Here is an 18085-nt window from a genome sequence, read left to right as displayed (position 1 = left end):
TTTTGAGACGGAATCTCGCTCTGTCGCCTGGGCTGGAGTGCAGTGGCAGGATCTCAGCTCACTGCAAGCTCCGCCTCCCGGGTTTACGCCATTCTCCTGCCTCAGCCTCCGGAGTAGCTGGGACTACAGGCGCCCGCCACCTCGCCTGGCTAGTTTTTTGTATTTTTTTTTTAGTAGAGACGGGGTTTCACCGTGTTAGCCAGGATGGTCTCGATCTCCTGACCTCGTGATCCGCCCGTCTCGGCCTCCCAAAGTGCTGGGATTACAGTCTTGAGCCACCGCGCCCGGCCATAAATGCCTCTTGATGATGATCATGATGGGGTTTTACGGCTGCTCTCTGTGCGTACAATGCATTGAAGTAGCATAATCACTGTGTCTGCAGCTCAGAAATGGAACAAGAATTTTCCTGCATCACCTATTAGAGTCTTATAGTATAATGTAACTTGGACTGTGATGAAAATGAGCCTGTGGTGATAGTAATTTAATGAGATAGTTACACTGGAAGCCAAGTTCCCTTTCAGTTGCCTTAAATTTTACCTTTATTGTCTCATTGCTTTTTGCATCTGAACTTGGCAGTTAACGGTCTCTGTAATAAATTCAAAGAGAGTTTAGAATAATGGAGGCTGAATTTTCCTTTTTTGTGTCTACCTAAGACATGACATTATTACTTAGGTTTTGCCTTAGTATTTTTGAAATCAACTTGATGTTTTTATCTTCCTGGCTATATAATTAATAATTTATTAATTAAAATGTGGATTGGGTGCTGATAGCAGATAGCAATTTACACTTAAGAATTTGAACTAGGCCGGACATAGTGGCTCACGCCTGTAATCCCAGCACTTTGGGAGGCTGGGGCGGGCACATCACGTGAGGTTAGGAGTTCAAGACCAGCCTGGCCAACATAGCGAACCCTCATATCTACTAAAAATACAAAATTTAGCTAGGCATGGTGGCAGGTGCCTGTAATCCCATTTACTCGGGAGGTTGAAGGGAGAATCATTTGAACCCGGAAGGCAGGGGTTGCAGTGAGCCGAGATCACACCACTGCACTCTGGCCTGGGTGACAGAGCAAGACTCTGTCTCAAAAAATAAAAAACAAAATAATTTGAAATGAAGTCCCTTAGCTCTGTTTCCCATTTTGTTGCTACTTTTCTTTACCAACCTGTTAAAATTAGAAAAATACAAGTAAGTGGGAGACCCATATCTGCAACCTCTTATTTTGTTATGATTAAACTGAGTTTCAAGCTCATTGCAAGTGTTGAAAAATGGAAGCGGCCTTGGAAACATTTTTGCCTGATTAGGAACGCTTTAAAACTACCACTCTGGTCAAGATAAATTGATGAAAAGATATTCATTATGCTTGTGCTAAATATCACACCAGAGCTGTGTTCAGCCTGCAAACTTCTACCTCTTGCTTCAATCCTTTGCCTGATTTCTTTTATGCACAGTAGTACAAAGAATTGGAGGAAGCATCTTGGTGCAGATAGCCTCCTTCTGGCTGTGTCGATGCTGTCTGCTGACCTCTGAGAAGATCTGGGTAGCGTCTTTCTAGTTTCTAGATCTACATAGCTTCAAATGCCCCTCCCACTTTCCTTACGCTCTCCCTTCTCTCCATCTTTTCTCTGTCACCCAGGGAAAATGCAGTAGACATTCCAGTTTCTCTTTTATCATAACCTCAAATATTGACAAAATGATAGTCCCAGTTAAAGAAAAAAGTTATGATATAATTTACCGAAAATAAAGACAGTTGTAGCCTTTGTCTTAGGTTAGCTTTAACAGACTCCACTCGCAGTAAAATCACTGTAATATTTTGTCTTTATTGGACTTCTACTTGTAAATAATTGATGAAAAATTACCTGCCAAGCATGAAACAAAGTGTTCAAAATGTTTAGAATTCATTGGGAGAAAGATGCTCTATAAATCAAATTAATCATTGCTACTACAGGTAACATAATTCTGAAACCAGAAGTTGGTCCAACCACTGAAGGTGGCATTAAACCTCCATTACCTCAAGAGACAATTACTAAGCAGCCATCACATGCAAGGGGTCCCTGGAAGTGTCACTGTGGGTGGCATGAGGAACCATAAACATAATCTCTGCTCTGAAGGGCTTAGCTGGGGAGACACACGAAAGCTTTAATCATAACATATAAATCACGCAAGAAGATGCCAAAAATGTTCTAAGTAAGGTACAAGATTTACTGGAGGCAGGAAGAGACTAAAGGCAGGCAGAGACTGGAAAATATCTTAAGCAAACAATACTAGTGAGAACACCAGTTTCAAAAGCTACAATTTTTCTGTCAGCCAACATACATGGTTGCAAGCACCTCTGTTCACCATGAACAGAAGGAAGTTCACTGGATGAGAAGAGTGGGTGTGGTAAAATTTAAGTTGTGTTTTTATGATGCCGGTCTGTGTGGATGGTCTGTAGCTTTTATCTTTAGGGCTATCATTTTGTCAATATTTGAGGGCTGTATCAACTTGCAGAATAACATAGGAACAAAGGGGCAGGCTTGGAGAGGAAGAAACATAGGAATTTGGAGGTGTGTGTTGAAAAAACCATGGTGTACCAATAAAAGTATCTATCTATCTATCTATCTATCTATCTATCTATCTATCTATCTATCTATCTAGATCTATCTATCTATCTATCTATCTATCTACCTACCTACCTACATATTATCTATCTATCTATCTATCGATCTATCTATGTATCTATCTATCATCATCATCTATTGATTTATTTTAAGGAATTGACAAACAATTGTGGAGGTTCCCAATTCCAAAATCTGAGGAGTAGGTAAGCTGGAAGACTAGAGACTCTGGGAAGACTTGATATTGCAGCTTGAATCTCAAGGCAGCCTGCTGGAAGAATCCCATCTTCCTTGTAGAAGGTGAGTCTTTTCTCTATTAAGGCCTTCAACGGATTGGATGAAGCCCATCCACATTGTGGAGGGTAATCTGTTTTACTCAAAGTCTACTAACTTAAATGTTAATGTCGTCTTAAAAAATATGCTCACAGGCTGGGCACAGCGGCTCACGCCTGTAATCTTAGCATTTTGGGAGGCTGAGGCGGGTGGATCACCTGAGGTCAGGAGTTCAAGACCAGCCTGGCCAACATGGCAAAACCCTGTCTCTACTAAAAATACAAAAAAAAAAAAAAAATTAGCCAGGGGTGGTTGCAGTCACCTGTAATCCTAGCTACTTGGGAGGCTGAGGTAGGAGAATTGCTAGAACCCTGGGGACGGAGGTTGCAATGAGCTGAGATTGAACCATTGCCCTCCAGCCTGGGTGACAGAGCGAAACTCTGTCTTAAAAAAAAAAAAAAAAAATTCACAGAAACATCTAGAATAGCCCAGCCACGTTGACACAGACAATTAACCCTCACCCATCACAAAGTCCTCTTCGTAGGCCTGGGCTCGTTAGTCTGCCATCATTGACACCTGTGGGGAACCTGTCCATCAAGAATCAAAGTCCTGACTGGTCACATCTCAGTTATATGCCCACTTCCCCACTACAGCTGGGTGAGGAGACAGAGGCTCTAGTCCTTTGGTTTTCATAGTTGGAGACTGGCAATATCTCCATCAAGAGGCTTCCTTTGAAGGGACACAAGGTTGCTCAGGGAAAGGAAGGTGGAGTTCTGGACAGATGAAAAGCAAATGTCCATGCCACTTCCTTTCTTTGTGACCATATATGGCAAAAGTTCCTTATGTCTAAGCTATTTCTTCATTGAATCCTCCAGGCTGCAGATCTTATTACTTATTTACTTGTTTATCATTTAACTGTCTTTGCTAGAAGGTGAGTTAAATGTGGATAATGATCTTGTTTCTTTTGTTCACCGCCATTGTCTGCAGTTCCTAGAATCATGCCTCACACATAGTAGGTGTTCAGTATATATTTTCTTCATAGATAAGTATATGAATAAATAACAGTGGACACTGTGTAAATAAATATATAGATTAAATTTCCTGCCAGAATTTAACTGCTTGCTACTATGATTTAAAAAATGATGAAAACGAGGCTATAAAAAATTTCATACTTTGGTTTTTACTCCACAGAACCAAGAGATTTAACAGTAGAAGTTCATTCATAACCATAAATGTTTGGACTAACGGAGGCAGGATGGTGCACTTCCGGGTTCTTCTTCACCACCAACTCTTCCCATGTGTGCGAGAATGCAGCTGACGCCCGGGAAGGTGCAGATTAATCAGGCATGCACCAGGTGATGTCAATCCGAGGAGACCAAGATTTACCTGGTGGCACCTGTGGAGCGGTCCCCCTCCCCCGACATGCCCGTGCCCCGCCTATTGCCCTTCCACTCCTAGAAAAGTCGCTCCCAGCAGATGCGCCGGGGGTGGGCTTTCTCAGCCCCCACTCTTGTCGGAACTGTATTAGAAACTCCACCCCCACCACCCCCAGCTCCGGTCCCTGAAGCTAGATGACCAAAGAATAAATTTGCAGTTTTGCTTTTAGCCTTGCCTACTCGCTGGTTCTTTTGTGCCCGCTCGGCTGGTCTTAGAAAAACAAATCAGTTGGTGCCGAAGATCCGGGAGGAGACCCCTCCTCAGGCCTCGAGGGATTGAGGAACCTCCTCCTGCTTCCACACCGCAGACGGACCAGGACCTGAGACCCGCTTCCCTCACTCTCACGGCCTCTCTGGGGTAAGTGCCCTTGTCTCCTCTTTACCTCCCTCGGCCAAAATCCTGCGCAGGTCCCAGGTCCATTTTGAGCCACCAAGTGGCTCCAGAGACCCGTTCAGGACGGAGACGTCCGCCTGAAGGTAATCTCCACTTTGACTCCATGAGCCTCCAGTCTGTCTCTGCTGGTTCCAAAGGACGCTTTGAAGCCAGGCAGAGATCCACTTCCATTTCCATTGTGTCCATTGTGTCGGTAAAGAGGAAACAAATGGGAAACTCCCAGTCCAAATTTCTAAAGAGCACCCCCTTAGGGTGCCTCCTAGCCAATTTAAAAACCTTACAGCTCGAACAAGACCTTAGGAGGAAGTGGTTAATTTTCCTTTCCACTGTGGCATGATCGACCTCAGCAATTTCTGCCAGCGGCTAGGCAAGTGGTCCGAAATTAATTATGTACAAGGCTTTTGGGCCTTAAGCTCTTGTCCCTATACTCCTCCTTCTCTCCACCCCCTCCCTTCCTGCCCAGACTCCTTCTTCCTGCTCCTTATCTACTAGTAATCCACTCGGTCCCATGCCTCCCTCGGGGCCCCCAACTGGCTGTCTTGAGTCCCCTATCTCTGCCCACACCCTCCTACAGTGTTAGCACCTTTGTGAGAGGTGGCTGGGGCGGAGGGGGTAGTCAGAGTACATGTCCCTTTTTCATTGGCTGATCTTTCCAAAATTGAGAAGCGTTTAGGTGATTTCTCAGCTAATCCTACCATATACATAAAGGAATTTAGACACTTTTGTCAGGCCTATGACTTAACTTGGCATGACCTCCAGGTTATCCTAACCTCTACCCTAAACTGACTGAGGTTCTAATCCAATATACCTGGTTAGATCCGGCCTCCCCCACAGGGGCCACCATTTTGGCATCTTATTTCATTTCTCAATCAGCTCTTGACATTCGTAAAAAAAAAAAACTTCAAAAGTAGAGGATGGTCCTCAGGCACCAATACAAGACCTAGTTAAATTAGCCTTTAAGGTCTATAACTCCAGAGAGGAGACGGCAGGCTCGCCTCAAACAAAAGTTACAGCTCCTAGCAGTGGCTTTACAGCCCAGTCATAACCCCAGGCCAGAGAGCACACACCCCACAGACTCCAGGGATACAAAAGGAGCCTGCCTGCTATAAGGGTGGCAAGGCAGGACACTATGCCAACAGGTGTCCACAGGGTCCCTGAGCCCCAACGCAGCCTTGCTATAAGTGCAAGGCATCAGGACATTAGGCCAGTGAATGTCCTAACCTTCATCCACCAGCAACCCCCTGCCCTGCTTGCCAGCAGGGAGGACACTGGAAGTCTGATTGCCCCACCCTGAGAACAGGTGCTGCGTCTCCACATGACCCCCTTTCCCAGGATCCTGGGAGCTCCTTCCAGCTCCTACATCTGGATGACGACAACTGAAGGTGCTGAGACTCGGGGACCCCCATCACCCTCGCCGAGCCACGGGTAACTCTCCTGGTAGCGGGTAAGACAATTAATTTTTTAATCGACAGCGAGGCTACCTATTCTGTTTTGCCGTCCTTCTCTGGACCTAGCCTTCCATCCAATATCTCTGTAGTAGGAGTAAGGGAAAAGCCATCCACTCCACGAAAAACTCCACTCCTTAATTGCTGCCTGGCCAACAACTACTTTGCGCACTCATTCCTCATTCCCAGCTAAAAGAGGGCCCCTACTGAAAGCAATCAGTGGAAATCAGTTTGGCTTTCCCCCACTCGCCTCAAACTTACTAAATTTTCTTAACTATCTCATACTCCCCAACCTTGCCAGGACCATCCTTCTGGGTTTTACCCATATTCCAACAAATGCTTCCATTCCTCATTCCTATACTAATACTGTGCCTTATTTTATTCTTCATCCATACGTCCAAATACCAACCATGGTCCCCAACCTTAACGATGCCCCTTAACAGCAGGAAGTAGCCAGACAGACCATGGTGCCCCTTTATCACTATTATCAATAAAAGGTTGGACTGTTTGGACTAACGGAGGCAGGATGGTGCACTTCCGGGTTCTTCTTCACCACCAACTCTTCCCATGTGTGCGAGAATGCAGCTGACGCCCGGGAAGGTGCAGATTAATCAGGCATGCACCAGGTGATGTCAATCCGAGGAGACCAAGATTTACCTGGTGGCACCTGCGGAGCGGCCCCCCTCCCCCGACATGCCCGTGCCCCGCCTATTGCCCTTCCACTCCTAGAAAAGTCGCTCCCAGCAGATACGCTGGGGGTGGGCTTTCTCAGCCCCCACTCTTGTCGGGACTGTATTAGAAACCCCCCCTTCCCCCAGCTCCAGTCCTAGTTTTGCTTTTAGCCTTGCCTACTCGCTGGTTCTGTTGTGCCCACTCGGCTGGTCTTAGAAAAACAAATCAATAAATACACACAAACCACCTGTGACATATAATACACACATACATGTTAAACAAGAATTATCTGGTTTTATTTTAAAAATATAGGTCTTTATGATGAGAAAGTTGATCCCATATCCATGGGTCTTTGCTTACACTTTATAGCTTAATCTTTTCCATGATTTGGACAGTTTCTCATCTCTGAACTGTTATCTGTATAAAGGGGGCTATTTATTAAAAGTTCTGAATATAATGTAGACCTAAGAGAAAACTGGTTTTGCTTCATAAGAAATGAAAAGCATCAGAAAGATACCGATAAAGCGTTTTCCACATGATCAGTGTTTTTCACTAAAGAAATGTTTTTCTATTTTCCATGGCAGAGAATTCCACATCCAAATGTTCCACTGTTGTCAGTAAAGGTTTCCCAGCCGAGAATGAACAATACTCAGTTAACAATAACCCAGTCATGTGTACATTGAGTCCTCAGCCAAAAATTATAATGTGAGAGACTCCTGCACTTGGATGATGTAGGTGACAGGATGCATTTGCCAGCATTTTGATGCTCTTTGCTGAGAATGACCAAAACCGTTGCTTTTCAGGGTGTTCAGTCTTCTGGCCCTCCTGATGAATTTCCCCAGGTTATCTGTTGCTGCATGACAAGTCACACCAAACTGACTGGGAGTGAAACAGCAGCCATCTTATTGTGCTCACTGGTTCTGTGGGTCAGGAATTCAGACAGACCACAAGCAGGGATGGCTTCTCTTTTCTTAGGTTTCTAGGACCTCAGCTAGGAAGACTCAAAAAGCCAAAGGGGGCTGGAAGGACTAGGGACTTGGAATCATCCAGAGGATCCACTTCTAGGGGCTGGTAACATCTGGAAGGTCCACAGCTGGGGCTAGAACCATCCAAAGGGTTCACATTTGAGGACTGGAACTATCAGGGAGGCTCATGCCTGGATTCGTGGCTGGAATCCTCCAGACGGTCTACAGGTGGCTCCTGGCCTAGGCTTACTGAGAGGCTGGACTGTGGACCGCAGTGCCTCCTTGTGGCCTCTCCATGTGCTTGGGCTTCTCACAGCATGCTGGCTGGGTTTCCAGAACGTTCTACATTCTGAACCTCAGAGAATCATTTTCTTTGAGGAACGTGACACAGTGGAATCAGACATGGGTTTGAATCTCCACTGTCCACTAATTGAAGAACTTTGTGTTTTTTCTTTTCTACTTCTCTTCTTGGTTAAAAACTTCTGTGCACTTCCTTTTGTTTTCATATATGTAAGGAGAATCTGGCAAAAAGGAAGATAAACATTTTTCCCCCACTGTAAAATGAACTATTAACTAATTGGGAACAGGGTAGGTAATTTTGTAATTTTGCTTAAGGAGCCCAGAAAACTTCTGGGAGGGAAGGGACCAAGAGTACGCACTGCCCCATGAAATTTCCATCTTCCTATGATTCGAAGTTAGAAAACCTATCAGGGTGGACCAGTGTTGCCCTGAGAAAGGCCTAGGGATAGGCGTAAATGATGTGACTCCTAAAATAACATAGTACGTGTAGAAAGAGAGGAGCAGTGGGCTGGTTGCAACAACTGGTTGGGGGGCATGTTTTTGTCTTAGCAAAATTTCTACATGAACCACTTGAAAGGGCTGTAAGGTCGAGCCTGGGATACTTGGGCTTGGAGCCCCTTTGACTGAACTTTGTGCTAGGCGAGAGGAGAGCAGATACCTTCTGCTCTTCCTTGATGGAGCTTGAGGATGGGGTGTATAGTTGTGGCAGAAATGTAACTGTGGATAAAACAGAGCTGATGCCCTCTAGCCGTGAAAAAACAGCTCTTCCAGCCGCCGGCTCTTTGGTTGTTCAGTGGCCTGCCACTTTCAAGGCACCACCAGGAGCACTGGCTAGCTCTGGAGCAACGTGCTTCTGGCATCAGTTATGAGATTTCCCCATGTGCTTCTGGCATCAGTTATGAGATTTCCCAGCCTTGAAATGGCACTTCTAAGTTGTAGCTCCAGGAAAATCAATAGGTCTGGGCCTTTGAATATTTTAGATACTAGCAGAAAAGTTTGAGCATCTCAGGGAAGGGAGGCTGAGGGTGGATGGAAAGTGACAGGTGGGGTTAGAGACACGTGCTGGGGACCCTCCAGCTTCCATAGGAAACTACAGGGATGGAAAGCAGAACAAAAATACCAACCTTACCTGTTGTTGTAAGGACTAAATAATACAAATAAATACATATGTAAAGCACCTAGCACAGAACTTGGCCTGCATAAGGATCTCAATATTATGTTCCTTTTCCATCCTTTTCCCTTTCTCATCTATCCCTTCTTCCTTATGGGTGAAAGATCTCTGGGATCAGACAGACCTGGTTTTTGAACTCTGGTTCTTTTATTTGGTAGTTGTGAACTTGGGCCAGTCTCTTAACCTTTCTGAGGCTTAGTTTGGTCATTAGTGAATAGTTTAAAAATATTTTTTTCATTTGTTTAGTAAAATTAAAATAAAGCTATAAAATGGAATAAAATAGCATTTCCATCCCTTTTCTAAATCTTTCTCTTATCTTCCCTTTTCTACATACTCAACAAAAATCCATGGTCGTTTTGTAAGTTCCAGTTTCCAGGGGAATTTCACATATGTTTCCCTCTACCTTTCCTGATTGGCACTGTCCTTGACAAGCACTCCTTTGGGACACCTATGTTTCCTAGACTGAATTCCCCCAAATCTTCCTGACTGAACATCCAAGAGGCCATATTCACTTCCTTACTTGATCCAGGAAAAAAAAAATCAGCTCCTGTCAATTTTGGAATGCATCCATTTGAGACCCACTCTGCCTTTATGTTCATCATTTAACTTCTACCTCAGAGGAACTAGATAAGCTACAGGATTAAACTTGGGTTTTTCACATAGATGGCCAAGGTATATTACCTTCAGGGACACTAAAACAGTTAGCTATCTCACATGAAGCACCCAAGTTCTCAGCATATGTCATGGTTAGTGTTAATTGGGTGACCAGGAGCTGAGGGGGTCCCTGTGATGAAAGCACATAAGCACAAAGGCTCAGTCTAGCCTTAGTGTATACCTGGCCCCAAACCCAACACTGAAGCATTTCCTTGAACTATGAGTGACTCCACTCCAGAATCAGTGCCTCATACTGGTAGAAATTCCACTCTGATGTTCAGATTCTCTATCTGAAATCCTTGAATAGTTGTAGCGATTTCCATAGCTACCCTGCCATTGGATCAGGTTTATTTCATATCATGTAATTGATACTAATGGGAATTCAACCTGATACCTTCATTCTAACTCCTTCCCAAATGCTACTCTCCTGAAATAGAGCAAATTACTGACTTTTCCAAGCAGTTCCTCTGCCTTTTATTTTGTTGTTGACCTCAAGGAAGAGTCTTCTAAGTATTCAAATGAAAAGTTGGTTTTATTATCTGGGACTATTATCTAGGTTCCTCTTATAATGACAGAGCTCAAATGAAAGAAAAACTTTACACACACACACACACACACACACACACCCCTTGGACAGAAACCAGGTGGGAGAAAACCTGCCCACTCTCCCCAGTTCCTTCTTATTCTGCCACTGTGAATTGAAGAAAGCTGTCCCACTGACACAAGGGGCACATGCTTTGAGGTTAATACCCCCACTTCAGGGTGTTCTGGAACTCCCATGTGTTAGTAATAATGATCAGCAGAAGGTAATATAGGACTAAATGGCTCTGTGATTTTTAATTCTCCAAAGGGAATGAGAACAGTAATACCCAGGTGATATTGATTAATAGACTGCCAAACCCTGAAAGATAAGTCTCAGGCAGTATCTGCATATTTTGTCCTTTGTCTGGATCTCAGGAAAATAAACAGGGAGACATTGGACAAGAGAATCATGAATTTAAAAGGCACTGACAGCCTTGATGAGCCAGGTCTCATTAGATTAAAGGAGATGGTCATAAATGTAAAAATATGTAGTTGGGCTCAAAAACCCAGTTCTAAAGGGATTGAATTGGGAAGACGTGTCTTAGCAATGGTGTGTGCGAGGAAGTCTTTTGTGTCAAAAGGATGATAACATTGCAGCTATGTAGAAAGTAAATAAGCAGAAGGGCATCATCACTCGTCATCAGAGAAATGCAAATCAAAACCACAATGAGATACCATCTCACACCAGTTAGAATGGCAATCATTAAAAAATCAGGAAACAACAGGTGCTGGAGAGGATGTGGAGAAATAGGAACACTTTTACACTGTTGGTGGGACTGTAAACTAGTTCAGCCATTATGGAAAACAGTGTGGGGATTCCTCAAGGATCTAGAAGTAGAAATACCATTTGACCCAGCCATCCCATTACTGGGGATATACCCAAAGGATTATAAATGATGCTGCTATAAAGACACATTCACATATATGTTTATTGCGGCACTAGTCACAATAGCAAAGACTTGGAATCAACCCAAATGTCCATCAGTGACAGACTGGATTAAGAAAATGTGGCACATGTACGCCATGGAATACTATGCAGTCATAAAAAAGGATGAGTTCGTGTCCTTTGTAGGGACATGGATTCAGCTGGAAACCATCTTTCTCAGCAAACTATCGCAAGAACAGAAAACCAAATATCGCATGTTTTCACTCATAGGTGGGAATTGAACAACGAAATCACTTGGACACAGGAAGGGGAACATCACACACCGGGTCCTATTGTGGGGAGTGGGTAGCGGGGAGGGATAACCTTCAGAGATATACCTAATGTAAATGATGAGTTAATGGGTGCAGCACACCAACATGGCACATGTATACATATGTAACAAACCTGCACGTTGTGCACATGTACCCTAGAACCTAAAGTATAATAATAAAAGAAAAATAGGCAGAAGGGAATGGTTCTGACTGACCCTGAATTGGTCACATGATGCCTGTGATACCCGTGATAGTCATCACGAACTCCGAGAAGCACAGGGACAGGCAAGTTGCAGCCAGCTCAGAAGAGAGTGACTAGGATGTTGACATGGCTTGGTATCATATGAAAACAGTCAAAGAAACTAATGCGACTTGGTCTGGAAAGGGAAGACACACGCATATGTTAGTGTCCCAGCTGAGAGGCTGTTAATGTGGAGGTTTAATTTGACTTGTTTTGCTTGACCCCGCATGGGTGATAATGAACAATGCATAGAGCTTCAGGGCAATAGATACTTGGTTTACTTTAAGAAAGAGTGTTTCCTAAAGAGGTCATGAATGGTCTGAGATGTGGTCAATTTTCTGCCGTTGTCAAGTTTTGTCTTGAAATTGGCCATAGTGGGAGTATTTACACCAGGAACCAGTGGCAAACACTACTCATCAGGGCTTTCTGTACTCTCTGGAGAGCTGGTTCTTAAACATTTACCAGTGGAACCATTTTAAAATATAGGTATACTTTTATATGAACTGCAGTAAAACCAATTAAGCTGAAAAGCCAATCAGAGTAGGCATTTAGGCCTAGGAAGTGTGGTAAGACTAATGAGTTCTAAGCTTCCACTGAAGCTGGAAATCCTGAATATATGCTTCTAACATTTACATGTCTAATTTAATATTTGTTTGTTACTGGTAAGACACAATCATCATGATGAGGAAGGCCCAAACCCATTTTTGCATGAGACTGAAATGTAGATCTGGGTAATTTAGTAGTTTGGAATAGGTAATGGAATTGCATTTTACTGTGTGGTTCTGAGTTCCAGTTCTTTCCATCCACTAAGGAGTGGTACAGGAGTGTGCTGAAACTCCTCACAAACACAGGTGAGAGTTGAGAGTTGACTATGCCCATCTCTTCCCAACTTTGCCTTCAGAGACTTCACATTGGCAGCTTGAAATTGGCCACAGTGGGCTGGGCATAGTGGCTCACGCCTGTAATCCCAGCACTTTGGGAGGCCAAGGTGGGTAGATCACCTGAGGTCAGGAGTTCAAGACCAGCCTGGCCAACATGGTGAAGCCCTGTCTCTAGTAAAAATACAGAAATTAGGCATGGTGGTGGGCTCCTGTAATCCCAGCTACTCAGGAGGCTGAGATAGAGAATCACTTGAACCCAGGAGGCAAGAATTACAATGAGCAGAGATCACACCACTGCACTCCAGTCTGGGTGACAGAATGAGACTCTGTCTCAAATAAATAAATAAATAAATAAATAAATTAAATAAATAAATAAAAGAAATTGGCCACAGTGGGAGAGAGTATTCACACCACGAACTAGTGGTAAACACTACAGGTCAGGGCTTTTTGTACTCTCTGGAGAGGTGGTTGTTAAACATTTACCAGTGGAATCATTTTAAAATATAGATATACTTTAATATGAACTGCAGTATATAAAACAGAAGAAGAATGAAGCTAGCAGAATGGGCCCTAAGCCATACTCACTTAGCTTCCTCCCTTGCCACTGTGTGTCCTTGCCCCTTGAAAGTCTCTAAGGCACCTCTGCAGCACCCTGTAACACCATGGGATTTAAAGCCTCCGGAAAAATAATCCTTTCAGCTCACGCCAGGACTGTATTCTTTTAACTGGTATTTCCCTTTTCCTAGATTTGGGAATACAGACATAAAACAGCAGGGTTTCCCTCAGTTTTATGAGATTGTTTTTCAATAGAATGCCAGAGGGATCAGTTTGAGAACATTGGAAATCTGATTCCTCTAAATACAAGAAAAAATGGTCATAGGAAACAGTGAGTTTCCTCACTTTGTCAATGCTCTTGAAGCAATTGTGAGTTTTCTCTTGCTGAGATGCAGGGCCAGCCCTGGGTGGAGCCAGAAGTTTATGTGTTATAAGGACACCCCAAACCTTTCCATTAGCATATTACCTTTTTTTCTTGGTTAGGCTAGAAACCGGATGCTCCGAGGGAATAAGATTTAGTGGAATGTTGTGAAGTATTCAGGGGTAGGAGCTATGAAAAGGAAGGTTTATATGATCCACGGACTTTTGGATAGGTTCCTAAAAAAATTGTGTTGGGGGATTAAAAAGTGTCTGCCTGGGAGGACACTTTGTCCACTTGCTGTTTTGAACTGCAGGGCCTGTTTGATGAAGTGATTGAAAATTGCTACAGGAGGATCACAGAGGCTGTCAGGCAGCGAGAACGTAAGTCCAGGCAGCTTGTGTGAAAAGCTTGAGGTAACCCTGATGTTTCCAGGGGCCCTCAGTGTTCCTAAGCTGGAGAATAGGAGCATGAATGCCATGATCGCTGCAAAACTTATCAAGCAAAATAGACATTTATCACTGCTTGTGGAATTCCCTTTCTTTTCAAAAATGAAAGTGATTTCATGGACACATATTTTGGTTGAATATTTTCATGGGAATTCTTCTTGTGCTCTGAATTCTGATTTCTTTTAATCTTACCTTTCTCATTTTCTCCAGAATGACAATGGATTCGTTTTCCTTTCAAGGTCTTCTAAATCTATCGCCTCTTTCCTTGACTTTGTCCCCTGATTTCCCTTCTATAAAGTTCTCTTCTTCAGAGGGAGGGGCAGAGTCACGGCTGGCTAGATTGCGGTCCTTATCTCTGCCCACACTCCTTCCTGTTCCCTTCTCTTGCCAAGCTTCCCTCTTCACTCTGCCCTTAGCCCCAGACCTGACTTTGGGCTCAGAGCCTGTTCTGCCATGTGTCCCTCAAGCCAGTCCCATCTCCTGATCAGCACTGCCCCAGATTCGCGTTTTCCTCCGCCTAAACCCATCCCCTTATCTCCCTCCTCTTCTACTTGCTACGTTCTTTGACAACACGGGGGTTAAATCTTTATTTCTTGCCTTCCATTTGCATCTTTTCCTTAAATTATCTAAGGCAAAGACTTTTTAATATTTGTACTGGAGCTGTGTTATGGTAACGATGTTAAGCACACATCAGAAGATAAAGTATAATGCCACTTTAAGTCTCTTTAAGAGACTTAAGAGGTTAAGGAGAATTGAACATTTTGGCTTCTCAAATGTCCCCAAATAATTAGCAAAAATTAATTTAGACTTATGAAAAATAAATATTATTCTCTTCTTAGAAGAAAATCAGAAGAGATCAGAAGCAGGGACTTAACTGATTGTATAGCTTCAGTTCCTGAGGATGACCAAGTCAATCAAAATTGTCATGCCATGTCATTTTGCAATGGATGTAATTATTTCTAATCAAATAATGGATTTGATTATTTGTAATGAATTTGATTATTTTTAATCAAACAGAGAATCTCCAGGTTCATCAGGTTTAACTTTTAAATCTGATGATCTGACACCTAGTGTTAATTTTGAGTACTGCTAAATATTTCACATAAAGTGTACAGTATATTGAGTCTCCGTTTTTTATTCCTTTTAGTTTCTTTACATAACTTGTGAGATGTATTCAGGTTACCATACAGTCTCAGGATAGATGTAGCTTTCTGGTGTTTAGGATACGCAATGTGACCTGAAGGCAGGGAGCTGGGTCCTATCGTTGTGGGTCAACTGTTCCTATGACCTTGGGCAAGTTACTTTCCTCTTTCAGTCTGCCTGCCCTCAGTGGTAAGATGAGAATGACGGAACATATGGAATATGTGATTTATCTCTAGGTCTTTTCCAATTCTGGAACCCTGTGCGTTATCTTTTTAAAGCAATAGTTATGTATGCCAGCTCTATTTTGAAGCTTGGAATATGTTCACCCAATAAACCAGAAAATGAAACAGTTGTTACTTGGAGGTGTATGGCTATTCTTTCACTATGTGAAATTCCTTCAAACTTATGTTATAACAAAGAATTGAGATAAGATTTTGATGATTTATAGTAACGCCATCTAATGGAGCTTTGGTTATCATAAAAATATTCTAGCTCTGTGCTGTCCACCCCTTAACCACTTGCCACATGTGGCTACTGAGCACTTGAAATGTAGCTAGTGAAACTGAAGAACTAAATTTTAATTTTGTCTAATGAAAGATTCATTTAAATGTAAGTAGCCACATGTGTCTAGAGGCTGCAGTCTTAGATAATACAGATTTATAGTGTACGAAAACGTGAGAATTTCTTGATGAATTTGGGAGTGGTATTCACCAATATACTTAATTTACTTTCTTTACTGATTGGCTGTATATTAATCTTGTTTCACATTGACCAGTTCCATTTTTGCCTGAATTCACCACACAAGTGCTTTGGGATTGATTCCATAATTGTGTTTTCTCTCAGGGTTTCAGCTATGTAGGTCTGGTTTAATTGAATTTAATGAAAGATGCTTTTTCTAGTTCACAAACAAAGATTGAAACATGCAAACCATTGAGAACATGCTGTCATGCTTAGTAAGATCAATTTCAAAGCCTAACCCCTACAGTTATTTTTCTAAGCTAATTCTCAGCATTTGAGAGTTCAGGTTTAAACAAAAGCTGGGAGTGTCATGAGATATAAAAATATGTTATTTTCTATTTGTTATGGTGTCTAAAAAAGATAAACTACTTAGACAATATCCTTTAATTTTATTTAACTTAAAATTTAGCTTTCTTGTTAATGGGTACCAAAACACAGTTAGATAGGAAGAATAAGTTCTAGTGTTTAATAGCAGAGTAGGGTGACTATAGTTAACAATAATTTATTGTATATTTCAAAATAGCTAGAAGATTTGGAATATTCTCAACACAGAGAAATAATAAGTGAGTGAAAGATATCCCCACTACCCTGATTTTATCATTACACATTGTATGCATTTATCAGAAGGAATTAGTCTCTTTAATGAAGCCAACATGTATCCCAGAAATACATACAGTCATTATGTATCAATAAAAAATTTAGCTTTCTTAAAATCCAGACTTTTTTTTTCTTTGTTAAAAGGATAATAGCCCCATTCCAGGATTTTGAATAGAAACCTCATCCCAGTTGACTAATTCCAAATTATTTATCATTCACTATGTTTTCTTTTGTGCTCTTGCAGCTAAAACAAACTCGTTATTTAACTCTTTCATTAGCATATAATCTGTTGTGATTTCTTCTATTGGCTTCATTTAAGAGACTAATTCCTTCTGATAAACAACTTCTCTAACACACACACACACACACACACACACACACACACACACACACCCCTAAGAATTAAGGCTTAAGGTGGCTGGGAGCAATTTATTACATTGTTGTTGAAAGCATCTCTCTTAGTAAGATGCATATGCATGGAAGGGAGATCTGGCCTAAAATAAGTAAAATGACATGTGATTTATAAAGGTTGGGTGTAATATCTATAATTAATTTTATCTTTTTTACACCTAAGCCCACTCTGCCCCCAAACTTCTGCCTTATTATCAAATTGCTGTGCAAAAAAAAGAATATCACTCCCATATGTACGTCAAGTATTCAGAACTAGTCACTTTGTATGTTTTAAAATGCAAAATCCATATGGTTTTCTACCATCCAATTAAGGGATAACCCTTATGTATCCAGAAGAGAAACAGGTAGAAATGTCGCCTAAGTAGGTGTTTAATAGTATTATACAAAAATAATTAATACGTTAAATAATGGCCACAATACGCTATAAAACCCAGTGTTGTCTTCTGAAATGAATATTAAATTTTATTTATGAGAAGTTCAGCCTTGTGGGTGTGATTGAGTTAAATCTTTTAAAAACTGCTAAAGTTCTGTAACTGTACATAACAGTATGCTCATATTTTTTTCAGAATATATGATTAGACAGAATATCCTAAGGGAAGTCTCATATACCTACTTTAATTCAACCACATGAAGGACGATATGAGTTGCCTCTTGTCCCTAGTCGTATTAAGGAACCACAATTTGAAAATGGTTTTATTGGCATGAATGCTGTGATTCTGCATTCACTAGAGTGACAAACATTACTCTGCAGGTGAAAATACAAGTTCTCTAGTAATGAGAAATTCCAGACAGGAATACTTTTGTGCCTGTATATTATAATTATTTATTCCATTAATCTATTCAGATACTTATTTTTCTTCTAAACATTAATGTTGTTTGTACTGTCTTTCTTCTACAGAGCCTTCAGTGATTCAATGCACTTATTTCTACCAGCTTAGTTAGTTTTATATCATAAATGTCCAGTAGATGGCAGTGCATGCACTAGAATTCACAGAATAACCTCTCAAAGCCTAACCGGAGCTATTTTTT

Source organism: Piliocolobus tephrosceles, chromosome 8 (genome assembly GCF_002776525.5).
Source record: "Piliocolobus tephrosceles isolate RC106 chromosome 8, ASM277652v3, whole genome shotgun sequence".
NCBI lineage: Eukaryota > Metazoa > Chordata > Mammalia > Primates > Cercopithecidae > Piliocolobus > Piliocolobus tephrosceles.
The sequence above is the reverse complement of the archived record's forward strand: the minus strand, read 5'-3'. Positions refer to the sequence as shown.